The sequence below is a fragment of the Mytilus edulis genome, chromosome 7 (assembly GCF_963676685.1).
Source record: "Mytilus edulis chromosome 7, xbMytEdul2.2, whole genome shotgun sequence".
In the NCBI taxonomy this organism is placed as follows: domain Eukaryota; kingdom Metazoa; phylum Mollusca; class Bivalvia; order Mytilida; family Mytilidae; genus Mytilus; species Mytilus edulis.
In genome coordinates this window covers 80,376,257-80,395,896 of record NC_092350.1, presented here as the reverse complement: position 1 = coordinate 80,395,896, position 19,640 = coordinate 80,376,257, and the positions used below count along the sequence as shown (strand labels likewise).

Sequence of the window (19,640 nt, the reverse complement as noted above, 5' to 3'; positions counted from 1 at the left end):
ATGTTTTAAAAACAAGAAGAAAGGTTTATAAGTGCAACACACGGTATTTTTGGACAAGAAATCAATTTTTCTTACACTTTTAAAATTCAAATGAAGTAAAACAAGAAATCAATCTGGTTGACGCAACAATGACAATCTGTTACACAGAATAATAGTGGTGCATTTCTTTCCAGTGGGTCTCAATCAACACTGATTTACAGAAATCTTGGTAAGAATTTAGTCTTAGATGCTTGATTTTTTTATTATTTGTTATTGGCTTTGAACAAGCTGTCAGTAACTGCGTGTAGTGGCGGATACAGAGGGGGGCATGAGGGCGTACGCCCCCCTTTTTGCTTGGACTTAGACTAGACTTCGTAAACTTTGCCATTTCCCGTGTATTTAATTTTTATGAGACATTTCTTTTCATATACAGATTTTTTTTTCGCCAGTATTTACTGATTATTTCAAAAGTAAAACTACAAAATACTGAACTCCGAGGAAAGTTCAAAACGGAAAGTCCCTAATCAAATGGCAAATTCAAATGATAAAACACATCAAACGAATGGACAACAACTGTCATATTCCTGACTTGGTACAGGCATTTTCAAATGTAGAAAATGATGGATTGAACCTGGTTTTATAGTGCTAAACCTCTAACTTATATGGCAGTCGCATCACAGTAGAGTGATTCGGTATGGTTGAGTTGACCAGTTCGTCGAAAAAACGTCACTCAGTCATTTTGAAATTCAAATTACAGGAACACATTTGCAATTCTGAGCATGAAAAATCATGACACCTTCAAAGCGACAAAGGAGTGAGCAAGAACGTATTGACTTCTATTTCACAATTCAACCAAAAAAAGTTATACTCTATTATAATCTCATGAAAAAAGTTCCACATTAATATTATTTACCTACGAAATTATGTTTAACCCCAAACGCCCGCGCCTATCTTAAAATAACATAGCTGAATAATTATCCCCAGACAGTATAAGCTCTGGATCGATTTAAAGTGCAAGGTTCGAGCCATTGTTTGAGGAGGCAGTCTGAGATCTGAGAGTCTGGCCGTATTTAGATTGAAAACAATAATCTTGTCCACTTTTTGGCTAATAGAAACGAAAATTTCCAACAGAATAATATAGCATTAAATGAACATAATAAATTAAAAACGGGCGTACTTTTTTCGGGACGGGGGTTTTCATGAACTGATATATCGAATACTTTTATCAAGATCAGACTGCAATTTGCCTGCTGGTGTGGCCTTTATGTCTCCATTTGTCGACCGTCATTCACAAATTCGTTGTCGTTTCAGACTCATCAATAGCCTTTGGTTAATTTTCAATTGTGTTGGGTAAAACATATCAACCAAACATTTGTATAAAAATTGCTTGTTTGTCTTTTTTAACTCGTATCGCTCGTATTGTAAAATTCATCGACTAGCGCGGCGTGTATCTTGTTTACAACAAGAAATCTGTGAGTTTATGCTAACTTAACATACAACAAGCGAGAATTGTCCATGTCAATTTTTTACTGACAAGTCCCACATCAAATATATCAGTGCATAGCTTTTGACCCATACTATAATTTTATGATAGACAATTTATGTATGGGGAGAATACAACATCAAAAATGTCCAACTCTTACACTTAACAGCAACTATTAAATATACATGCCCCACGTCAAGAACCGTTTAAAAAGTGCATTTCACACTTATTTTATGTTTTTAGCCAAAAAAAGGTCCCAAAATTTGTTCGCCTCGCTCCGCTCGGCGAATTAAAAAAAACTTCGCCCCACTTTGCAAAATCCTGGATCCGCCCCTGTATTCTATATGTAGTATGTCAAAACTGTCCATACAAAAACCCTATATTCACTGGGAAAAGACATCGTGTAGCAGGAAATAAGCAGAATGGGGGGGGGGGGGGGGGGGGGGGGGGGGGGGGCAAGTTTGGGACATTAATACTAAACTTAGTCTTGTACGGTAAGACTAGATATCCCCTATTTTAAAAATTATCACACCATTCGGAACAATTAAAAATATTTTCAAAGTATCAAAAAGGAAAGGAACCACATAAATTAATACTGGTCATAAATTATCCGCTGCTGTCAGTCAGTCATATAGATGACACTAAACTATAATACATTTAAATTTTTAACCTTCTTTACGGTCGGAACAATAATTTAATATTCATACAACCAGTGTATGTAAAGTGCGGATCCTAAAATATCATTTTTACTGTATATGCCATAAATGTCTAATGTAGAATGATAAATAAACAGACGAACTTTTTTTAATTTTTGAAGAAAATGAAGAAAATGAGTTAAAATGTATATGTTCAGAAATACATAATACTAATAAAACAAAGTAAGAGATGCGAGCGGGGTTTTATCGCGCCTAAAGCCATCCAGCTGTGAAATATATACCAAAATAGGTGAATATTTAGGACATTTCACGAACAGATCGTGCAGGTGCTTTATAACTAACATGTAAGATGTTGTTGCAGTAAAAAATATTCATTTTAATACAATTATTAATGTTGTGTAACGTAGAATATGTTTTGTCATTCAGTTTCTTCATATTTAACTAAATTTCACTATGATGATTTCGTAATGCTAGTCATGTTTACTGTCGAATAATGATACTATTCTTTCATTTTCACTGTGGAGCGAATCATTAGTATTGTATATGCGGTGCATTTTCACTGTATAATTATTATTTTTTTTTATCTATTACAGCTCATTTCTTTAAGCATGTAGAGCAAGACTTTAGTTGATTTGCTTGCTTTTTTTTAATTTAATAATCATTATGATAACACCCAATTTAATTCAAATTTTAAAAATACAGGTTAAACTATGCCTATTCATGTTGTTTAAAAATGTCAATCTTATTTACAAAGTTTGTATAAACAATTTTACCAACAAAGCAAGCAAGCCAACCAAAGTTTTGCTTTACATGCATTAGGAAATTAGCTGTAAAGCCTTAATTTAGCCGACTTGCTCAAATAATAGATAAAGTAAGAGAAAGATTTGATAAAATTTAACTTACGGAGGAAAGTTTGGTTTTAAAACACTCTAATAAATTCAATAGAAATAACATTTATTTCAAATGTATTCCATTTAGTTTCTTATAAAGCGTATAGGGATCTTTATCCTTATTTATTTTTTTATCCATTTCACCACTAATTACGTACATCTTGGTATATATTGCACCTTTGTTTTCCCGTTTAAAAGGTTTTACACTGGAGCCCTTGCTGTTCGGTGTGAGCCAAAACTCCATGTTGAAGACCGTGTTTTGACGTGTAATGGTCTACTTTTATAAATTGTGACTCGGATGGAGAGTTGTCTCATTGTCACATACGACATCTATATATGGCTCAAAAACGAAACGAGACGGGATAAAAAGGGATAAAAAAAATCCACGCTACTTTTTTAATATATTTATAATGGGCTTAATATGAGTCAAAATAGAGTATAATAGTGGGTCGCATTTGGGTATAAGCGTCACGCCGGATTGCCGATTTTTTGCAAGCGTGACAGGTGAAAGTCAAATGATTGTGTAGTGAAAAACGGGAAATGAAGTCTAGCGGGACACGGATAATTACAAAAAATTAGAACTGCATAGTATAAGCTGGATACGGGAATCTGACAAAACAATAAGCGGAATACGGGAATCTGCCAAAACAGTAAGCGGGATCCGGGATCAGAACCCCCAAATGAGACCCCAGAATAAGATATTTTTCAATTGTATATTCATCCTATTGTTACAGTCATGCCTTCAATAACAAATGTATCCGATGCATGCATTTTTTTTTATATATTTGGTCCCTTTTTCAATTTTGTGGGGTCCAAATTTATAGACAAAAGTTCTTTAGTAAAGATATTTGGAATTCGTTAACATGCTGAATCTAACCTTGTATCTAGTTTGGGGATTTTTTTGCCTAGTTGCTAAAATAGCCCACATAGAGTTCCATAGGGTCTAAAATCAACAAAAATGAATTGTAGCATGCATTTTGTAGAGTCCGAAATATATCCAAATACGATTATATCATCGGATATATTTCGGACTCTATCTAATCCTTCCAGTGCATTACTCAGTGTGTTTTGGAATAACTCTGCGGCTGATGAAACACCAAAACTGAGTCGTTTGTATCTACGCAATCCTACGTGTGTCGTGAAGGTTGTGATGTTCCGGGATTCTTCGTTTAACTCCAATTGATGATATCCACTTCGAAGGTCCATTTTCGAGAATACTTTAGATCCGTTTAAATCTATGATCATGTCATCGAGTGTTGGTGTAATGTGACGTGAACGCAAAATAGCTTTGTTCGGTTCCCTCATATCCACGCATAATCGAATTTCGTTCTTGTTTTTCGGTTTATGGGCCACAACTATCGGGGACACCCAAGGTGTTGGTCCATCCACCTTTTCAATTATATCCTGTTTTCGAGTTTCTCGAGTTCTGCTTCTACTTGCTTGCGAATGTGAAACGGAATACGCCTATGTGGTTGTATTACTGGTTTTACATTTCCATCAATATGAATTTTCACTTTTTCATCTTTTAATTTTCCAATTCCATTGAACACATCGCTATATTTATTGCATAATATTTCATGTTTATCTGCTACTGAAGAAATGACTGGCACTATGCTTAAGTCAACAGATGTCTCGTAGCACAATAAATTCCCGTATCTTCCTTTCATCACATACACCGGTGCGGTTGTTATTTTATGGTCAGTCTCTATTGTAGCGTGAAATTTTCCCATTAATTTCAAGTTTTTATCTGAACCATATGTGAAGACTTTAGTGTCAGCGTGAGAAAGTTTGGGTTTACACTTGATGTTCTCGAATGTGCTTTCATCAATAACATTAATACTTGATCCTGTGTCAATTAAAATATCCACATTAGAATTATTAATTTTCACGTTTATTTTCGGTTGTCCTTTCTGTACTTTATTCACAGTATTTTCTCGTAATCCAAAAACGTAACCATCGTCAGAACTGCTATCACGATACTCATTATGTTCGTAATTGTCAACTTTGTTTACTTTTCTTTTAAAAGTGCTAGTTCCATCCATACGTTTGGATCTACATACAGAAGCGAAATGATTCAACTTTTTACATGAGTTGCAACTTTTTCCAAATGCCGGACACTTGTTTGCATGTGGGAAATCACCTCCGCAGTTTCTGCAAGTATTCTTTTTCTTTACGTTGTGGTCAGTTTGTGTCTGTAGAAATCTTGGTCCGTTTCTACGTTTTCCAACTCCTTTTCTCACAGCATTTGCGGATTGTTTGTCTGATTGTTCAATTTCCGTTGCCTGTTTTTCGGAAAGTTCTAACGCTCTAGCTGATGAAATTAATCCTTCAAGGGTCGTGTCTTCCCGAAGAGCCTTAATTTCGTCTTAGTCTAGTTGAATGACAACCTTGAATTATTTGCGATTTCACTTCTTTAGATGTTTCAGTAAATTCACAGTTTACAGCTAGCTGGCGTAGTCTCGTGTGAAAACTGTCGATAGTTTCATCAGATGTTTGTTTGGCTTGTCTAAATTTGTAGATTTCATATTCCGTATTCTTTTTCGGAGCAAAGTAAGCGGTTAACTTGTGTTTAGCGGCAGCAAAGTCTTCTCCTGTATTGTCAAGGGTATCAAAGACTTCGTTAACATCTTCTCCAGCGTAATGTAACAAGAGTGCTCTTTGTCGTTTGCTGTCCTTTATGTTTAAACCGATGAATAAATTCTCTAGTCTACTTATCCATTTACGCCACCTTATTTCAGCATTATTATCATGTACCGGAAAACTCGGAAAAATTGGTAAAGATGCAGCCATGGTTTGATTATCAGTGTCACTAATTATTAAATCCATAGAAATACATTTTTAACATTTCCAACTTTTGTTTTTATCCTCGTCGCCAATGTAACGTTTGTAGCCTATCTATACTTTTAAACGAGAAGACCTCATTTTGGGTGTCGCTTCTCTTCTTTCCACAATTAATTGATCAACACGCCTCTGTATCCTATACAATACAATACAATACAATATTTTTATTTTCCAAATTAAAGGGCCCATTAAGAGCATAACATTAATTACAACATGACATAAACATTACAGAGTGATTAAAGAAACATAAAATAATAATTGAAATTCAAATGCATGAAGAAAGGATCAGTGGTCAAGGGGAGATAATTTTGATATATTTTAGAGTATCTGACTAATTTTCTGATTTTCTTAGTTGCAGGCCTTTATCCAGGTATGCACATAAAATAGATAGAAATCTGCTATCTTCATTAATCATGATCCATGAAAAAAGATCATTTATATTTAAACTATCTAAACTGGGGTATTTTTTTATATAATCAGTGATATCTCTTCTGAGGTTATTGTAAATAGGGCATTCCAGAAGAAAGTGCATTTCATTTTCAATACAATTTGTATTACAATATAAACATATCCTCTCATGTCGAGGTAATATTTCATATTTACCACATACATTGGTAATTCGTTCATGTCTGCCAGTTTCTATTCTTAAACAGTGATTGCTAAGTCTGTATTTTGTTAATAAATGTTTTTGTGGGTGCTTTAAATCTAAATAATTTTCATAGTCAAATGACTTTTTGAATGAAAAATAAGTGTCCAATTTGCCTTGATTCTGTAAATAAAAATCTCACATTTTCTCCCAATCATTTTGAAAATTTGATTTGAGCTGTTTTTTCAATAAGTTTTTAAATTTATTTTTTCCTAGATTTTTACATATATTTAGGTCAATACCCAATTTTTTACTATAGAAAATGATATTAGAGAGCCATGAATTATTGGAACTGGTTTGACCTTTACTTTCTATCATTTTTAACTCAGCATAAGCATTTTTCAATAAATCAGATGGAGAATTCTCTAGTCTATGCCAATACATAAACATATGTGTTAGCAAATTTATATAAAGAGGATATCTACCCAATTCAGACAGGACTGCTACATTTGTGCACATCTTTGTAACACCAATAATATACTTACAAAATTTTAAATTTAGCTTCTCAAACTCCCAATCTTTAAATATGTCATAAAGGGACAAATTTTTCCTTTTAGAAGTAATGTTAATAACACCCCAATTTTCACAACCATAAGTTACAATTGGCTGTATACAGTGTTCAAATAAATGCAAAAGAGTTTTAATAGGAGGATTAGATGATTTCAAATCTTTATAAAGTTTAAAACTGGCCTTTTGACCTTTTTGGAATAATTGTTTCCTGGCTTCATTAAAGTTTCCAGTATTTTGGATGACTATGCCAAGATATTTGTATTGTTTAACACATTCAATAGAATTATTTCCTACATTAAAATTTTCATTAAGGAGTCTACCACTCCTATAGGTACAGTGCATAGTGCCATTTGTCATCCATTCATATGATTATTCAGATTGACTTATTTTTGGAGAAAAACGAGAAAAAAGCATCCGGATATTGTCCCGTCATTGGACGAAATTTTAAGTAAGATTAGACTTCCGGTTTGCGTTTTTCTGTACTTTGAACGAATATTGTATTTTCAGAATTCTATCTGCTATCATTTTCAAGTTTACTATCCACGGCAGTCACAGAGTTTATTAAATAGAGAGGGTCTGTTTACTATATCAATGACCACTATGGATCGATTAGTAAAGTAAATACATGTTCACTATATATAGTAATGCATGTTCATAATATACAGATAAGCGCTAAAAATATTCATGTGAACTTTTGATACCTTTTCTGAAATTCTCCAGTCATTAAATCTTTTACAAAAATCATTGATAACAAAAAAAGAAGATGTGGTATGATTGCCATGTTGAGACAACTCTCCACAAGAGACCAATATGACACAGATATTAACAATTATAGGTTACCGTACGACCTTCAACAACGAACAAAGCCCATACGACCTTCAACAACGAGCAAAGCCCATACTCAGCTTTAAAAGGCCCCGAACTGACAATGTAAAACAATTCAAACCAGAAAACTAGCGGCCTTATTTATGTACAAAAAAATGAACGAAAAACAAATATGTAACACATAAACAAACAACAACCACTGAATTACAGGCTCCTTACTTGAATGTTCATAACATACTAAATGTATGTTCATATTGAAATTGATAGAAAACCAAAAAATGGGATTATTGCAAATAAAGGAGGAGGGATAAAAAAAAACATTTTCCTGTCCCCAATAACCTATGACTTATGATACTTTTGCTGAAATTCTCCAGTCATTAAATATTTTACAAAATTCTTCCAACAACACTTTACATACTTTAAACTACGCTTTGAATGCCCGCGATTTCGCGGGTGTGTTCTAGTATATATTAACTAAGAGACAAGCCATGTGTACTGATTAACATACTTTAATATAATACTAGAGCTAAGTAATCAACACAAATACATAAAGCAATACGACGCGACCTTATCTGCTATGTCCATCAACACAACACGTGCGTGAACTCTGAACTGTATAGATATTTATGAATGAATGAAAGTTACAATATTACACTCATGTCAATAGATATAAATAATTCACCAAAATTCCGTGCGTGAAAGGATTTTTGAGATATTATGAAAACTGAAAAAAAAACATTTTTATTAAATAAAACCCCATTACTCAAAAGCTTTAAATCTGAAATTTATCAAAAAACGAAGGGGAGCTCACGTCAATAGATATAAACATTTTTCCAAAGTTTTATGCAAATTGGTTAAAGAGTGTTGTTAATGTTTGACATGTTGACGACAGACAGACAACAGTATTCCATAATACGTCCCGTAAACGAGCATATAAAAATATACTGAGTAGTGAATACATTCTAGATACATAATTTTAAGAACATGTTCATAGAAAATGGAATGCATTTCAAAGGATAAAACCCGTAATAAGAAATACTGGATCTGTCAATGACCCGACTAATTTTAATATTTCATTTACTGTTATCTGTTTTTGTCTATTTTAATTCCTTGTTATCTGTTATAAGCCAAATCAATTTGCTGTTTTGCTGTTATTGGGACCCCCCTTGCCCCCCTCATGTATGTGTTAGTTATACGTCCTTGGTCTATTTTGCAAGTTTGATACAAAATTGCGACATTTCTATCGGTAGTATAATTATCACTGAACTAGTTACATATTTGTTTAGGGGCCAGCTGGAGGACTCTTCCGGGTGTGGGAGTTTCTCGCTGCATTGAAGACCCATTAGAAAGCCACACCATTTACAATTGTTAGAAATAAATTTACCAGCAGCGGTAAAAAATTACTTATCTTCTGTGTTTTTAAGCCATTGAGTTAAGGCTTAGAAAATTGGGGCAACTTTTAGTTATTTAGATGAGTAATTATTAGAAATAGATGAATGCCGTCATCACTAAATTTTAAACATCGAAATAGATTGAAATGAATGTCATCCTCCATATCTCCAGAGTCAACATATATAATTATGTTTATCATGTTTTATATGTGTTATTACTTTGATGATGTATTGTTGTCATCGTGCCCCTTCAGGTGCCCGTCATAGGAAATAAACAACTTTGAACTTTTTTCAACTGTCTCGTTTTGATATCCATTTCTGAGAAACAGTGGGTGGTTCATCTTTTACGGTTGCGAAGGAGAAGTGGCCACAGTGTTTGGGGAGATGATCACTGAATCGACACGTAATTAATATAGGAACATTTTCAGGCGTCATTCTTAAAAGGTAAATTTTATTATTTATATTACATACTTTATAGACCCTTGTAAAAAGATGACTTGCTCATACAGTACTGCCAACTTTTCATGAAAAGCAAATTATTAATAATAAGATGCAGAAATGTCTGAAGTTCTTGTAGAAGAGGAATACCAACGGTACAAGGATTGTATTCTTCATAATGTACTTGATTCTGATAGTGTTATCCCAGATTCATGTGCAACAGCTATCAAGAACTGTGATGCATTGCTGTGTACACCCGAATATCTACACTTTACTCAAATTGGCGTATACTTCACCAGTTACGGTCTCACTAATTAGCGACAACAACAATTTTAGCGACAACAAGCGTCAACAAGCGACAAGAAGCGACAACAAGAATTATTTTAGCGGCGACAAGAAACTATTTAGCGGCAAGAAAACATTTTTTTTTAATTAAAATAAATTATTGCAATAAATATTAAAAGAATATGCAAAAGAAAATAATTTTAGCGACAAGAAAGTTAAAATTGATAGAAAAAAATGAAACATTATTTACATAATATTTTATCATCTATTATGAATAACAGCCAGTATTTAGTCCAGTCATTCTACCCCAAAAATAGCTCAACCTTAAACAAATTGCAACAGAAAGAAATTTGGTCTCATTTTAAAGGTTAATATGGCCTCTATCACATATCAAAAGTCTTGCAAAATCTGAAGTGCGGAAAAACGATATTTTTGGGGTAAAATACAGGTTTTTAGAGAAAAATCGCTGAAAACTGGAAATAGACCAGAACAAGTTTATTTTGCAGTAAAATCATTCAAAACAGTGTGTGATTCAATTGACAATGATACAAAAAGAAATTAGTTATAGCAAGAAAGGACATATATATGTCAATAACGTTTTTTTGGGGTAAAAATAGGAGTTTTTACGGAAAAATCCAGGAAAACTGGAAATATGCTTTAAATAATTAATTTGGCAGTACATCAATGAAACTTTTTGTGTTTTTGGATTTGTATTGTTCCTTTTTAATTGAGTTATAAATATAAAAGGCATTATATGATAAACTATAAAATTGTGGTCCATAATTTGAGTTCAAAATGCAAATTTCATTGAACATTACAAATTTTTCTTTGAAAATTACAAATTTTTCATCGAAAATAACATTTTTTTTCAATGAAAGCTACAATTCACTGGAATGCTTAAATTAAGTACTAGTCAATAAAAATAATGCTGCTATTTGTTATCTGTTAATTGAATTGCCTGCCTATAACAAAAATTTCAAATAGTGAATAGATGACATAAAAATATAACACATGTCAAAATTAGATGTTCATAAAAAAAATCATGAAAAAATGTTAAATTATTACTTTTAATTCTAGTTGCAAAAAAAACCAAAACATTTGCAATTATATTTTTTTAACAGCCAGTTATTCTAACTTTATAGATATATTGAAAAGAAGTTGGAGAGAAAAAAAACAATATCAGCCACACATTCATGAGACAATGTCCATACCATAGTTCATATTAAAAGTGACATGTCTAGTTCTTTAACCTGTTTATATAACACTTTTTTCGTTGTTTAAAATCTTAGTCATAGCCATTTCCCATACGCAACAAAAGAAATTCTAAACATCATCCAAATCACTTTGTGTTACTATGCTGGAATTTGAACAGTTAATGCCACGACATTCGCCGCAACTAGCAGAACAGTCGATTCCATGTTTTCGACACGAACATCTTCTTGAATCACAGTTCTGTTTGCAGTTACATCGTATTACTTTCAGCAGTTTTTGGGGTGCCGGTGGTAATAAACATCTAACAGGCATAAGTTTATTCTCTGATGTATACCAACCCCATTGGTTAGGATCTAAATCATGTCCTTCTCCGATCCAAATTTGTGTCTGATAGAAAGTTCTCATGCTATGTAGTTTAGCTGCATCCGATGTTGGCGGCAGAGTGTGAACTTGTACAAAAACGTTCCCTACAACGACCTTTGACGCAAATTTCCTGTATCGAAGTAAATCTAAGCCTTCTACTGACTGAACACCGCCGTACAAATCAACTAAAATCTCTTCTCCAGCTTTGACAACCTGATCTTTACTTGATTTCTGAAGGAAAAGCTGTGATTGATCTTGTAAGTATGCAGATGATTTAACTTTTTTCAATAGTGCTCCTTTTCCTAACCCAAACACTCGTGATGTCGTGTCGCACCCACTAAATGCATGTATAAACGGCAACAACCGACATATAGCTTCACCCAAATGCTTCTTTGTCTTTTTGATATCCCATATTCGGATCTTTTGAATACTTTGCTTCGGTTCTGACTTGAAAAAAACGTTTTTGTTGTGCATCATGGCATGATAGCAAAGTAAAACAAGCAAATCTGTGTCTTCACCTATAACTACAACATGTTGTTCTTCCGAAATTGAGACTGCTGTCTGAACGATATTCAAGTCGGCATCGTCAAAGGCATGGACTACTGCATAATTACTTGCCTCAAATTTTGCACTTAGCAGGTTGATAAATCGTTGTTTGTTCTCTTCATTTGACAAGAATGCATCCTTTTTTGTTTTACAGGGCATTTCAGCCGAGAAATTTATTTTGGGAGAAATACATCCTTTTGATCGTCGTATGTGAGTAATGTCTTTGACAGTAGGTACATCTGGATAACCATCAAATACAATAGTTGCTTGAGAGTAGTGGCTTTTAACGTAATCAATATATGCTTGACAAATACTATTGAATGCGTTTCCCTTTGTCCAAGGTATGCGATGTATGAGAGACCCACCATCTAATACATGGTGAACATTTATGCCAGTTTCCAAACATCCGCATCCATCAAAGTCCCAAATTGAGTCTGCTAGAATCGATTTATTTGCCTGTCTTGGTAAGCCATTATTGTCAAATAACGAAGATGGAACACTACAGAGTTCATATTTGAATATTTCTGATATGTCTTCAAATAGTCCATTAGCTATGGTGGTGCATCTTTGAAACAGAAGCTGTGGGTCGACTTGTATTAATTCCCCGTCTACTTTGATACTAGTTTTGCTATTTAAAGTTATTACTTGATTTTTTTTCTTGAAAGTATAGTCAATGACATTTTGCCCAACGAGAGATTCTATTATCGCTGTCCCCACATCTTTTGAGTTGTCTACATTAACAGAGCTATCAGCTGTTACTCCAGTTTCAATATTTCGCAGTGAACTGTCTCCGGTGAATGGACTGCGTTCTTTCATAAATGTTAGAATTGACATGATGTCTTCTCTGTCTCGTTTTTGACGTGCAATTGATTCTTCCTTGTGCTGATCACTTGTGTAGTAACCTACTCCTGTGAGCTCTTGAATAGCTTGATTCATGTCTGCACAAGCGGGCATGGACAAAAGCCACTGTGATCTCTGACTTTCACCCATTCCACGGCCACGTGTCAGTCCTCCTGCTGTTTTTACACTCCTCATGAGCACTTGCTCAATCATTAGATCTGATGACAATCCTGCCCAATATCTGTCGCTACGTCTCATAACATGATGGCCATCTTTGAAAGCAGCAAAAACTTCCGGATGATCTATTTCAAGTTGTTGCATCATCATTAGATACACATACGCAGATTTAGTATACAAGTTGTGGCCAGAGGCAGCCAAATAAGGCAGCATATCTTTAACACTTTTTAAATGCAATTCCCAATCGCCAGTCCGTTCTGCTTTGATAAACTGTCTAAGGATCTGCATCATTTCTGTATACTGAAGCCATAATTTAGAGGTTCGATTTTTCTTCATTTCTTCAAGTGGTCTGTGAATTGTTTCTTTGATGCTCTGAAGTACAGCACTATCACATGCAGAAGATATGGACAGTGTTCCTTCCAACAATTCTGTATATACGTCGGCTGCCTTAGATAAGATGTCGTCAACACTAACATCATTTTCGTCTGCTGGGAAATCAAAGTTGAAAATTTTAGATACAAGAAGGCTGTGTAAGGCAGTGTCAACTAGCATATGTCCTCTAATGGCACGAGCTACAGCTTTACCACTTAGCATGTGTGTAACTGCATTTGGTGCATATATAAGTTCCAGAATTTCCTGAAGCCCCGAACTCCTCATAATGTGACCAATGCAACCTAAGAAACTCATTTCTGTATGAAACGCTCCTAAACGCAATACTACAGACTTCAACTGACTATTTGGATGTTCATTTTGAATTATTGTCAGGGCTTTCCAATACAAGGGCTGATCGAATGTCAATACTGGTGTTCTGTTGTAACGATGTGCTTGATTTGAAACAAAGAGTAGAGTTGAGTATATGCATGACATATCGCTTGAATTCATATCTATCATAGGTAGAAAAACAACTGTTGACTTGCCTGGGTATTCTCCCTTATGTATCATCTGCATTATACCTGACCAACCTGGTGTTGGATTCTTTAAGGGCCATACCACCAGTGACAGTAAATCCAGACATGCAGTCTTGTCCATTCCCCTTAATTCCCTAAGCTCTGAAAAATTTAGCTTTGTCATAAAGTCGTTTTGAGGTTTGTAATACTGAATATTAACCTTTGCTATTGAGTTGATATCATCAGATGAAACAGATATTCTAGGTATAGGGGCTGTTCGCTTAGTGCCTGGTGTAATGCCGGCTATGATTCCCGTTCCATGAAATGTGTTATTGCCATCGAGTGTTCTCACATTATGGTCTACGTTGTCAGCTACAAATTGAATAAAACTATTACATATTTCGCCAGGGATGTCATCTCCTTGTGTTAAAGCAGCACTTGATTCAAATTTTTGAATTTCTTGATAAGATGAGCAAAATCCTAAATTGTTTAAAGTAGAAACCAGAAAACGGGATGCAAAGTTGTGATGAAGTTGAATGCCAAGACCAATTTGCAAAGGAGCAATAAGTACACGGGGTCTTGATGCCTGAACTATTGCCTGTCCAATAGAAGCAATTTTCATTTTGGAGTCCTTTTCAGCAAACATTGTTTCTAGTAGATAGCTTAAGCTCTCGGGTACATATTGCAAATTTGATTTCAGTGATGATACATCTGATGCCAATGGATAATTTTCCTTGTCCCCTTTCAAAGATCTGATGTCACTTTTGATTAGTTTTGCAGCAGCATCTATTATGGCTTTTTTTTCATCGTCTGGATTTTGATATGTTGGTCTGTGGTAAAACTCTTGCAAAACACAGGATGCTGTATCTCTCAACGTAACAACGCTAATTTTCCCACAAATATCTGTTATGATAATATTTTCTCCAAAATGGTTTCTCAGTTTTTTCTTCATATAAACTGAGCTGTATGCCTGTTCTCCACATAACTCGTTCATTTTATTAACCAGCTCTGCAATAGTTATCTGTTCATCCTCGTGCTGTTTGAGATAATCTACAATTTTTAGGAATTGTTCACCATAAGCTGCTGGTCTTCCCTGGTAGTTATTTTCCTTTCCTTTGCTGTCTGGTGAAAATGCTTTTGGAATCTTCTTACTGGTTCTGAAGTTAACACTGCAGGTTTGATGGTATAATGCATCTGCAGCATGAAGATCGCCAACACATTCTAATCTTCCCCGTACTTCAACTGCCCACTCATCATCTCTGTCATTGCATACTTGTTCAATCCTCTTCTGGAAATCATCTGTTCGGACAGGAAAAACATCGTTTCCTTTTAATTTGCTTTTTAGCTGTGCCTCTTTCCCACAGAATAAGCAATGATCTTTATGACTGAAATTTGATTTTGATCGTAGAGTCGGTATATTAGATTCCTGTAGTATATTTTGCTGCCTTTTGGTTTTTGTGATTTCTGTTGGGTTTGTATATGATTTTCTACATTCCTGGTGGACAAACTGTCCTGCAGAAGCTAGTATCTGACCCTCTCTTTCTCTACTCGCTTTATTTATTCCTTGGCTTCCTTTTTCACGTAACTTGACTAATGATGATGTATCGTCATCTTTAAGGCATATGATGCATTTTTCCATAACAGCCACTGATACCTGCAAGTATAAAAATATATACCCTTAAACAGTAGAAAGTACAAATCATATTTCTTAATAATAATGTTTAGTATGTATACGGCCATCACTAGATCACTGTGTATTAGAATTAATCTTTACGATTTGTGATTTATGAAACTAGAAAAATAACTTGTATACTCTATGAGTCTTTGTTTTACCTGGCAGTTATTTAAAACGACCGGCTCTCGTGGCTATAAGATTATCTTTTCAATAATGAGACTGGTTATTGATTTTTCAATACTAATATACGTATATTTACTGTAAATCAAATATTTGTGCAGTGTACATGTAACTCTACGATTCGTTATAAATTACCTTAAAACTTTTAAATCTCTGTTGGATTATATCTCATCGTGGCATACATGATACTGCATTAATTTTGCTTATATGTCATTCAATTCATCAATATAATCTGCAAAAGAAAAATAATTTTGTAATTTCCAATTTGCTTATTTATTTTGAAATATTTTTATTTTTATTTGTTTTTTATTATTTTTTGGCATCAGGATTACACAAATGCATTTATATTTTTCTAAAAGTTCTTATTTTTTGTTGCAGTAACTCAAATTTGATCAAATTCATGCAACTTTACTAATCCGTATATATTTTATAACTGTTAGTTTTTTGTCCCGAATGGCGTTCCATAGTTTTTAAATTTTGACAAGGACGTATGTAGAATTGTTACTTTTTTGGAAATAAAACGTATAAATGGGTTCAACATATTAAAACATACATTTATTTTTATAAATATGTGTATTTCATATAAAAAAGTTAAGATTAGTTCCTTGAAAAAGACCGAAAATAACATGTAAAAAACCGGCGTTGTGACGTCACTCGGGAATGTTTACTTTTGCCGATTCTTGCTTCTACCGTTGTTGTACAGGTTGTAACTCGTATAATAATTTATATAGAGATACTTACCATCAATTGAAGTCTTTGTTCACATTGCATTATAAGTTTTGCAGAATAAATCAACTATATCGTTTGTACTGACACTAAAAATCTTGTTGTTGTAGTTGTCTCCCTTTGTGTGTATGGCGATCTTTTGGTGTCAATATCTGCAAGCCAAAATCCATAAATTGGACCCCCCGAATTGACCCCTTTATACATTTTTGATTTTCAAAGACTTTTTATATGTTTTATATGGCAGTCATCTGACAACATTAAAGCAATAATATATTCTGTTGCAATTAGTTTAACGTTTTTCATAGATTGCCTGGACTATTACGTTTAATTATTGTATTATGAGATTACTTTTCCCAAGGATTTGTATAGTACTATACAAATCCTTGCTTTTCCTTTGTTTAGAACATATTATTTATCTTATAATTTGTTTTTTAAAACAATGAATTATACTGTTAGAATCAAAATATTATATTCCATTATGCCCGCTCCATATATATCGCCATTCGTTTATTCATTCTTTGATGAAAACAGATACATACATTATCTCACGGGGAAAAGGGGGGGGGGGGGGGGGGGGTAGCTTCGATATTTTTTTGGTAGGGGTGTGCCATTTTTGTCTCAAAAAACGTACCCATTTTAATATAACATTCACTGAAATTCAGTACCTATAGTTATATAAATATTTAAGAAAGAATGACATATACTTATATACAATATTTGACCCATGCTTATATAAGCACCAGAGACATATAATACATATTATATGTCTCTGTAAGCACTAACTCATCATCACTCATAATTCATAAATATACCAGCTACCCTTAAGTTTTTATATATGAATTGACATCGTTTGGTGCACATATCAATAGCATATTTATATATGATATGTAGATCATACCCCAAATCAATATACAATTATCAAACGTAAATGCATTTTAATATAGGATGTCATTAAAAAGGAGGGTCATTTTTATATAAAATCTCGCAAAATTATGACCCATATTTTTGGCACATCCCCGTATACCCAATAATAGGAAGTTAACCCCCCCCCCCCCCCCGTGCATTATCTTATACATATTCTTCATATTTAAAATTAAAAAAAGAAGCTCAATCTCTTTCTTCTTCACAAATGTTAAATTTCTTCATCTACCAATATAATAAAACATTTTAATTAGACATATCTGCTCGTATATTTAAAAAAAACCATTAAATACAAATTTCTTTTTTTTTCTAATAAAAAAAAAATGTTTTATTGTCTCTAAATAGTCTTCTTGTCTCTTGTTGTCGCTAAAATAATTCTTGTTGTCGCTTCTTGTCGCTTGTTGACGCTTGTTGTCGCTTCTTGACGCTTGTTGTCGCTAATTAGTGAGACCCACCAGTTACAAGTGCTGAGCGTGAAAGGTCTGCCAGCTCCCTTCGACGGCTCCATCATATGAGACAATATCTGAAAAAGTCTAGTTTTTGGCAATAACTGAATAAGAAAAAACAAAAAAAAAATCTTTAGACTGGTATTTTAATAGCACAAATCGAAGAACACACGTTGGGGATCTAGGAACTGTTGCCTGTAATTCAAATAATTGTTTAAATAAGGAAACAATGGCAATTTAAATCAAAGTACTGAAGTACTGAACATCAGAGGACCTCAAGTTGTGTTGAATTATTGATAAATGACAGGTGTTTATATTATACCTACCAGACAGATATGTTCACCATTCAATATAGTACAAATATTAAATATAATATGCTATCATATCTGAGATACTGACTTGAACTAGGAAACTTAACTTTGTGAATTATCAATGATTACTTGGTCAAATGAGAACTGTTAGATTGGCATTATGACCATATATATGCACACATACAAAAATCGTTAGCGTATAACTTATAATAGAGAATCAACATAGCAAACAATTCTTCGAGTAGCTATATAGTCACTCACTGAACTATGAAAAAGAGGTTCAAGACAATCATATCAAAACAGATAAATTGTAATATTGTGGCTAATTAAAAAATAAAGTGGGGAAAAATATATTGTTTTGGCGAAAGAGGTGGCGAAAAAAATTATTGACCCAGGGGAAACTTTGGGGCTATAGATACCAGATGAACAGCAAACTCATAAATGGAAAATAAACTTACAATTCCATGACTAAAACTGAAAAAGACATGCATACAAATAAAAGTACACTAGAAACAACATAGAAAACTAAAGACTGAGCAACACGAACCCCACCAAAACAGGTGATCTCAGGTGCTCCGGATGGGTAAGCAAATCCTGCTCTACAAATGGCATTAATTAACAATGTTTGTACATGTAGTATCCAGGTCTTTTTTCTGAAACATTTAGCTTTGGGATCAATTGCTAATTAAATGGATGTTAACACAGCAAGATTACTATCCCTTATTCTAGATTTTTGTTGCAGTCAACACAAACTCTTTAAATGTTCATAAATAGCTTCACTGAGTTACATTTGTATCTTGGTTTTATTGTAACACAGTCAATCATTTATCCATTATATTTTTTATTAAATTAGCAGCTATACATGTACATTGTAGGTTCTGTTTTCTAATAAGGTCTTTCCACCTTTCCGTGGAAAGACCTATTGATTTTGTTCTGATTATTATTTTTTTTTTCTTCCGCCTAATTTTTTTTCTTGCGTAATTTTGTTGTTTCAAAAGATGTCGCTTAGATATTAGGAATATGATATCGTATAGTTTATACGCTTTAAAACTGACAACCGTGCAGTAAGAGTTATCTCCCCAAACACTGTTTTTCTTGTGGCCACTACTCCTTCGCAACTGTAAAAGATTACAACAAATTTATTTTACCAAATTGCTCGTTACATCTTCAGGATTCGGAGTTTAGTTTTAACCGAAGCTATCCTGATACTCCATATGAGAGTTATTCCCCCTTATGTATTTGATATAAGTGATTTGCATTTCTAACTGGTAAACCATAAGTGATAGAGACCTAGGGTCTTTTAATTTGAGATCCTTGGTCCAAAAAAAATGAAAATTAGGTCAAGGTCAAGGGTCAAGGTCATATTCTTAATTTTTTATTTTGGCTTATTTTTACTTATTTTCAAAACCTTA

At 33.7% G+C, this 19,640-nt stretch overlaps 1 protein-coding gene across 2 annotated transcripts in view; it reads left to right on the top strand.

Annotated features, from left to right (window-relative positions):
• The first annotated feature begins 9,536 nt into the window (after window positions 1-9,536).
• The window catches only part of LOC139482357 (fibronectin type 3 and ankyrin repeat domains 1 protein-like), a 72,603-nt gene continuing 62,499 nt past the window's right edge, over window positions 9,537-19,640 (top strand). For both annotated transcript variants that reach the window (XM_071266211.1, XM_071266210.1), the window contains exon 1: window positions 9,537-9,665. The gene's annotated coding sequence lies outside the window, so the exon portion shown is untranslated. The remainder of the gene's footprint in view (window positions 9,666-19,640) is intronic.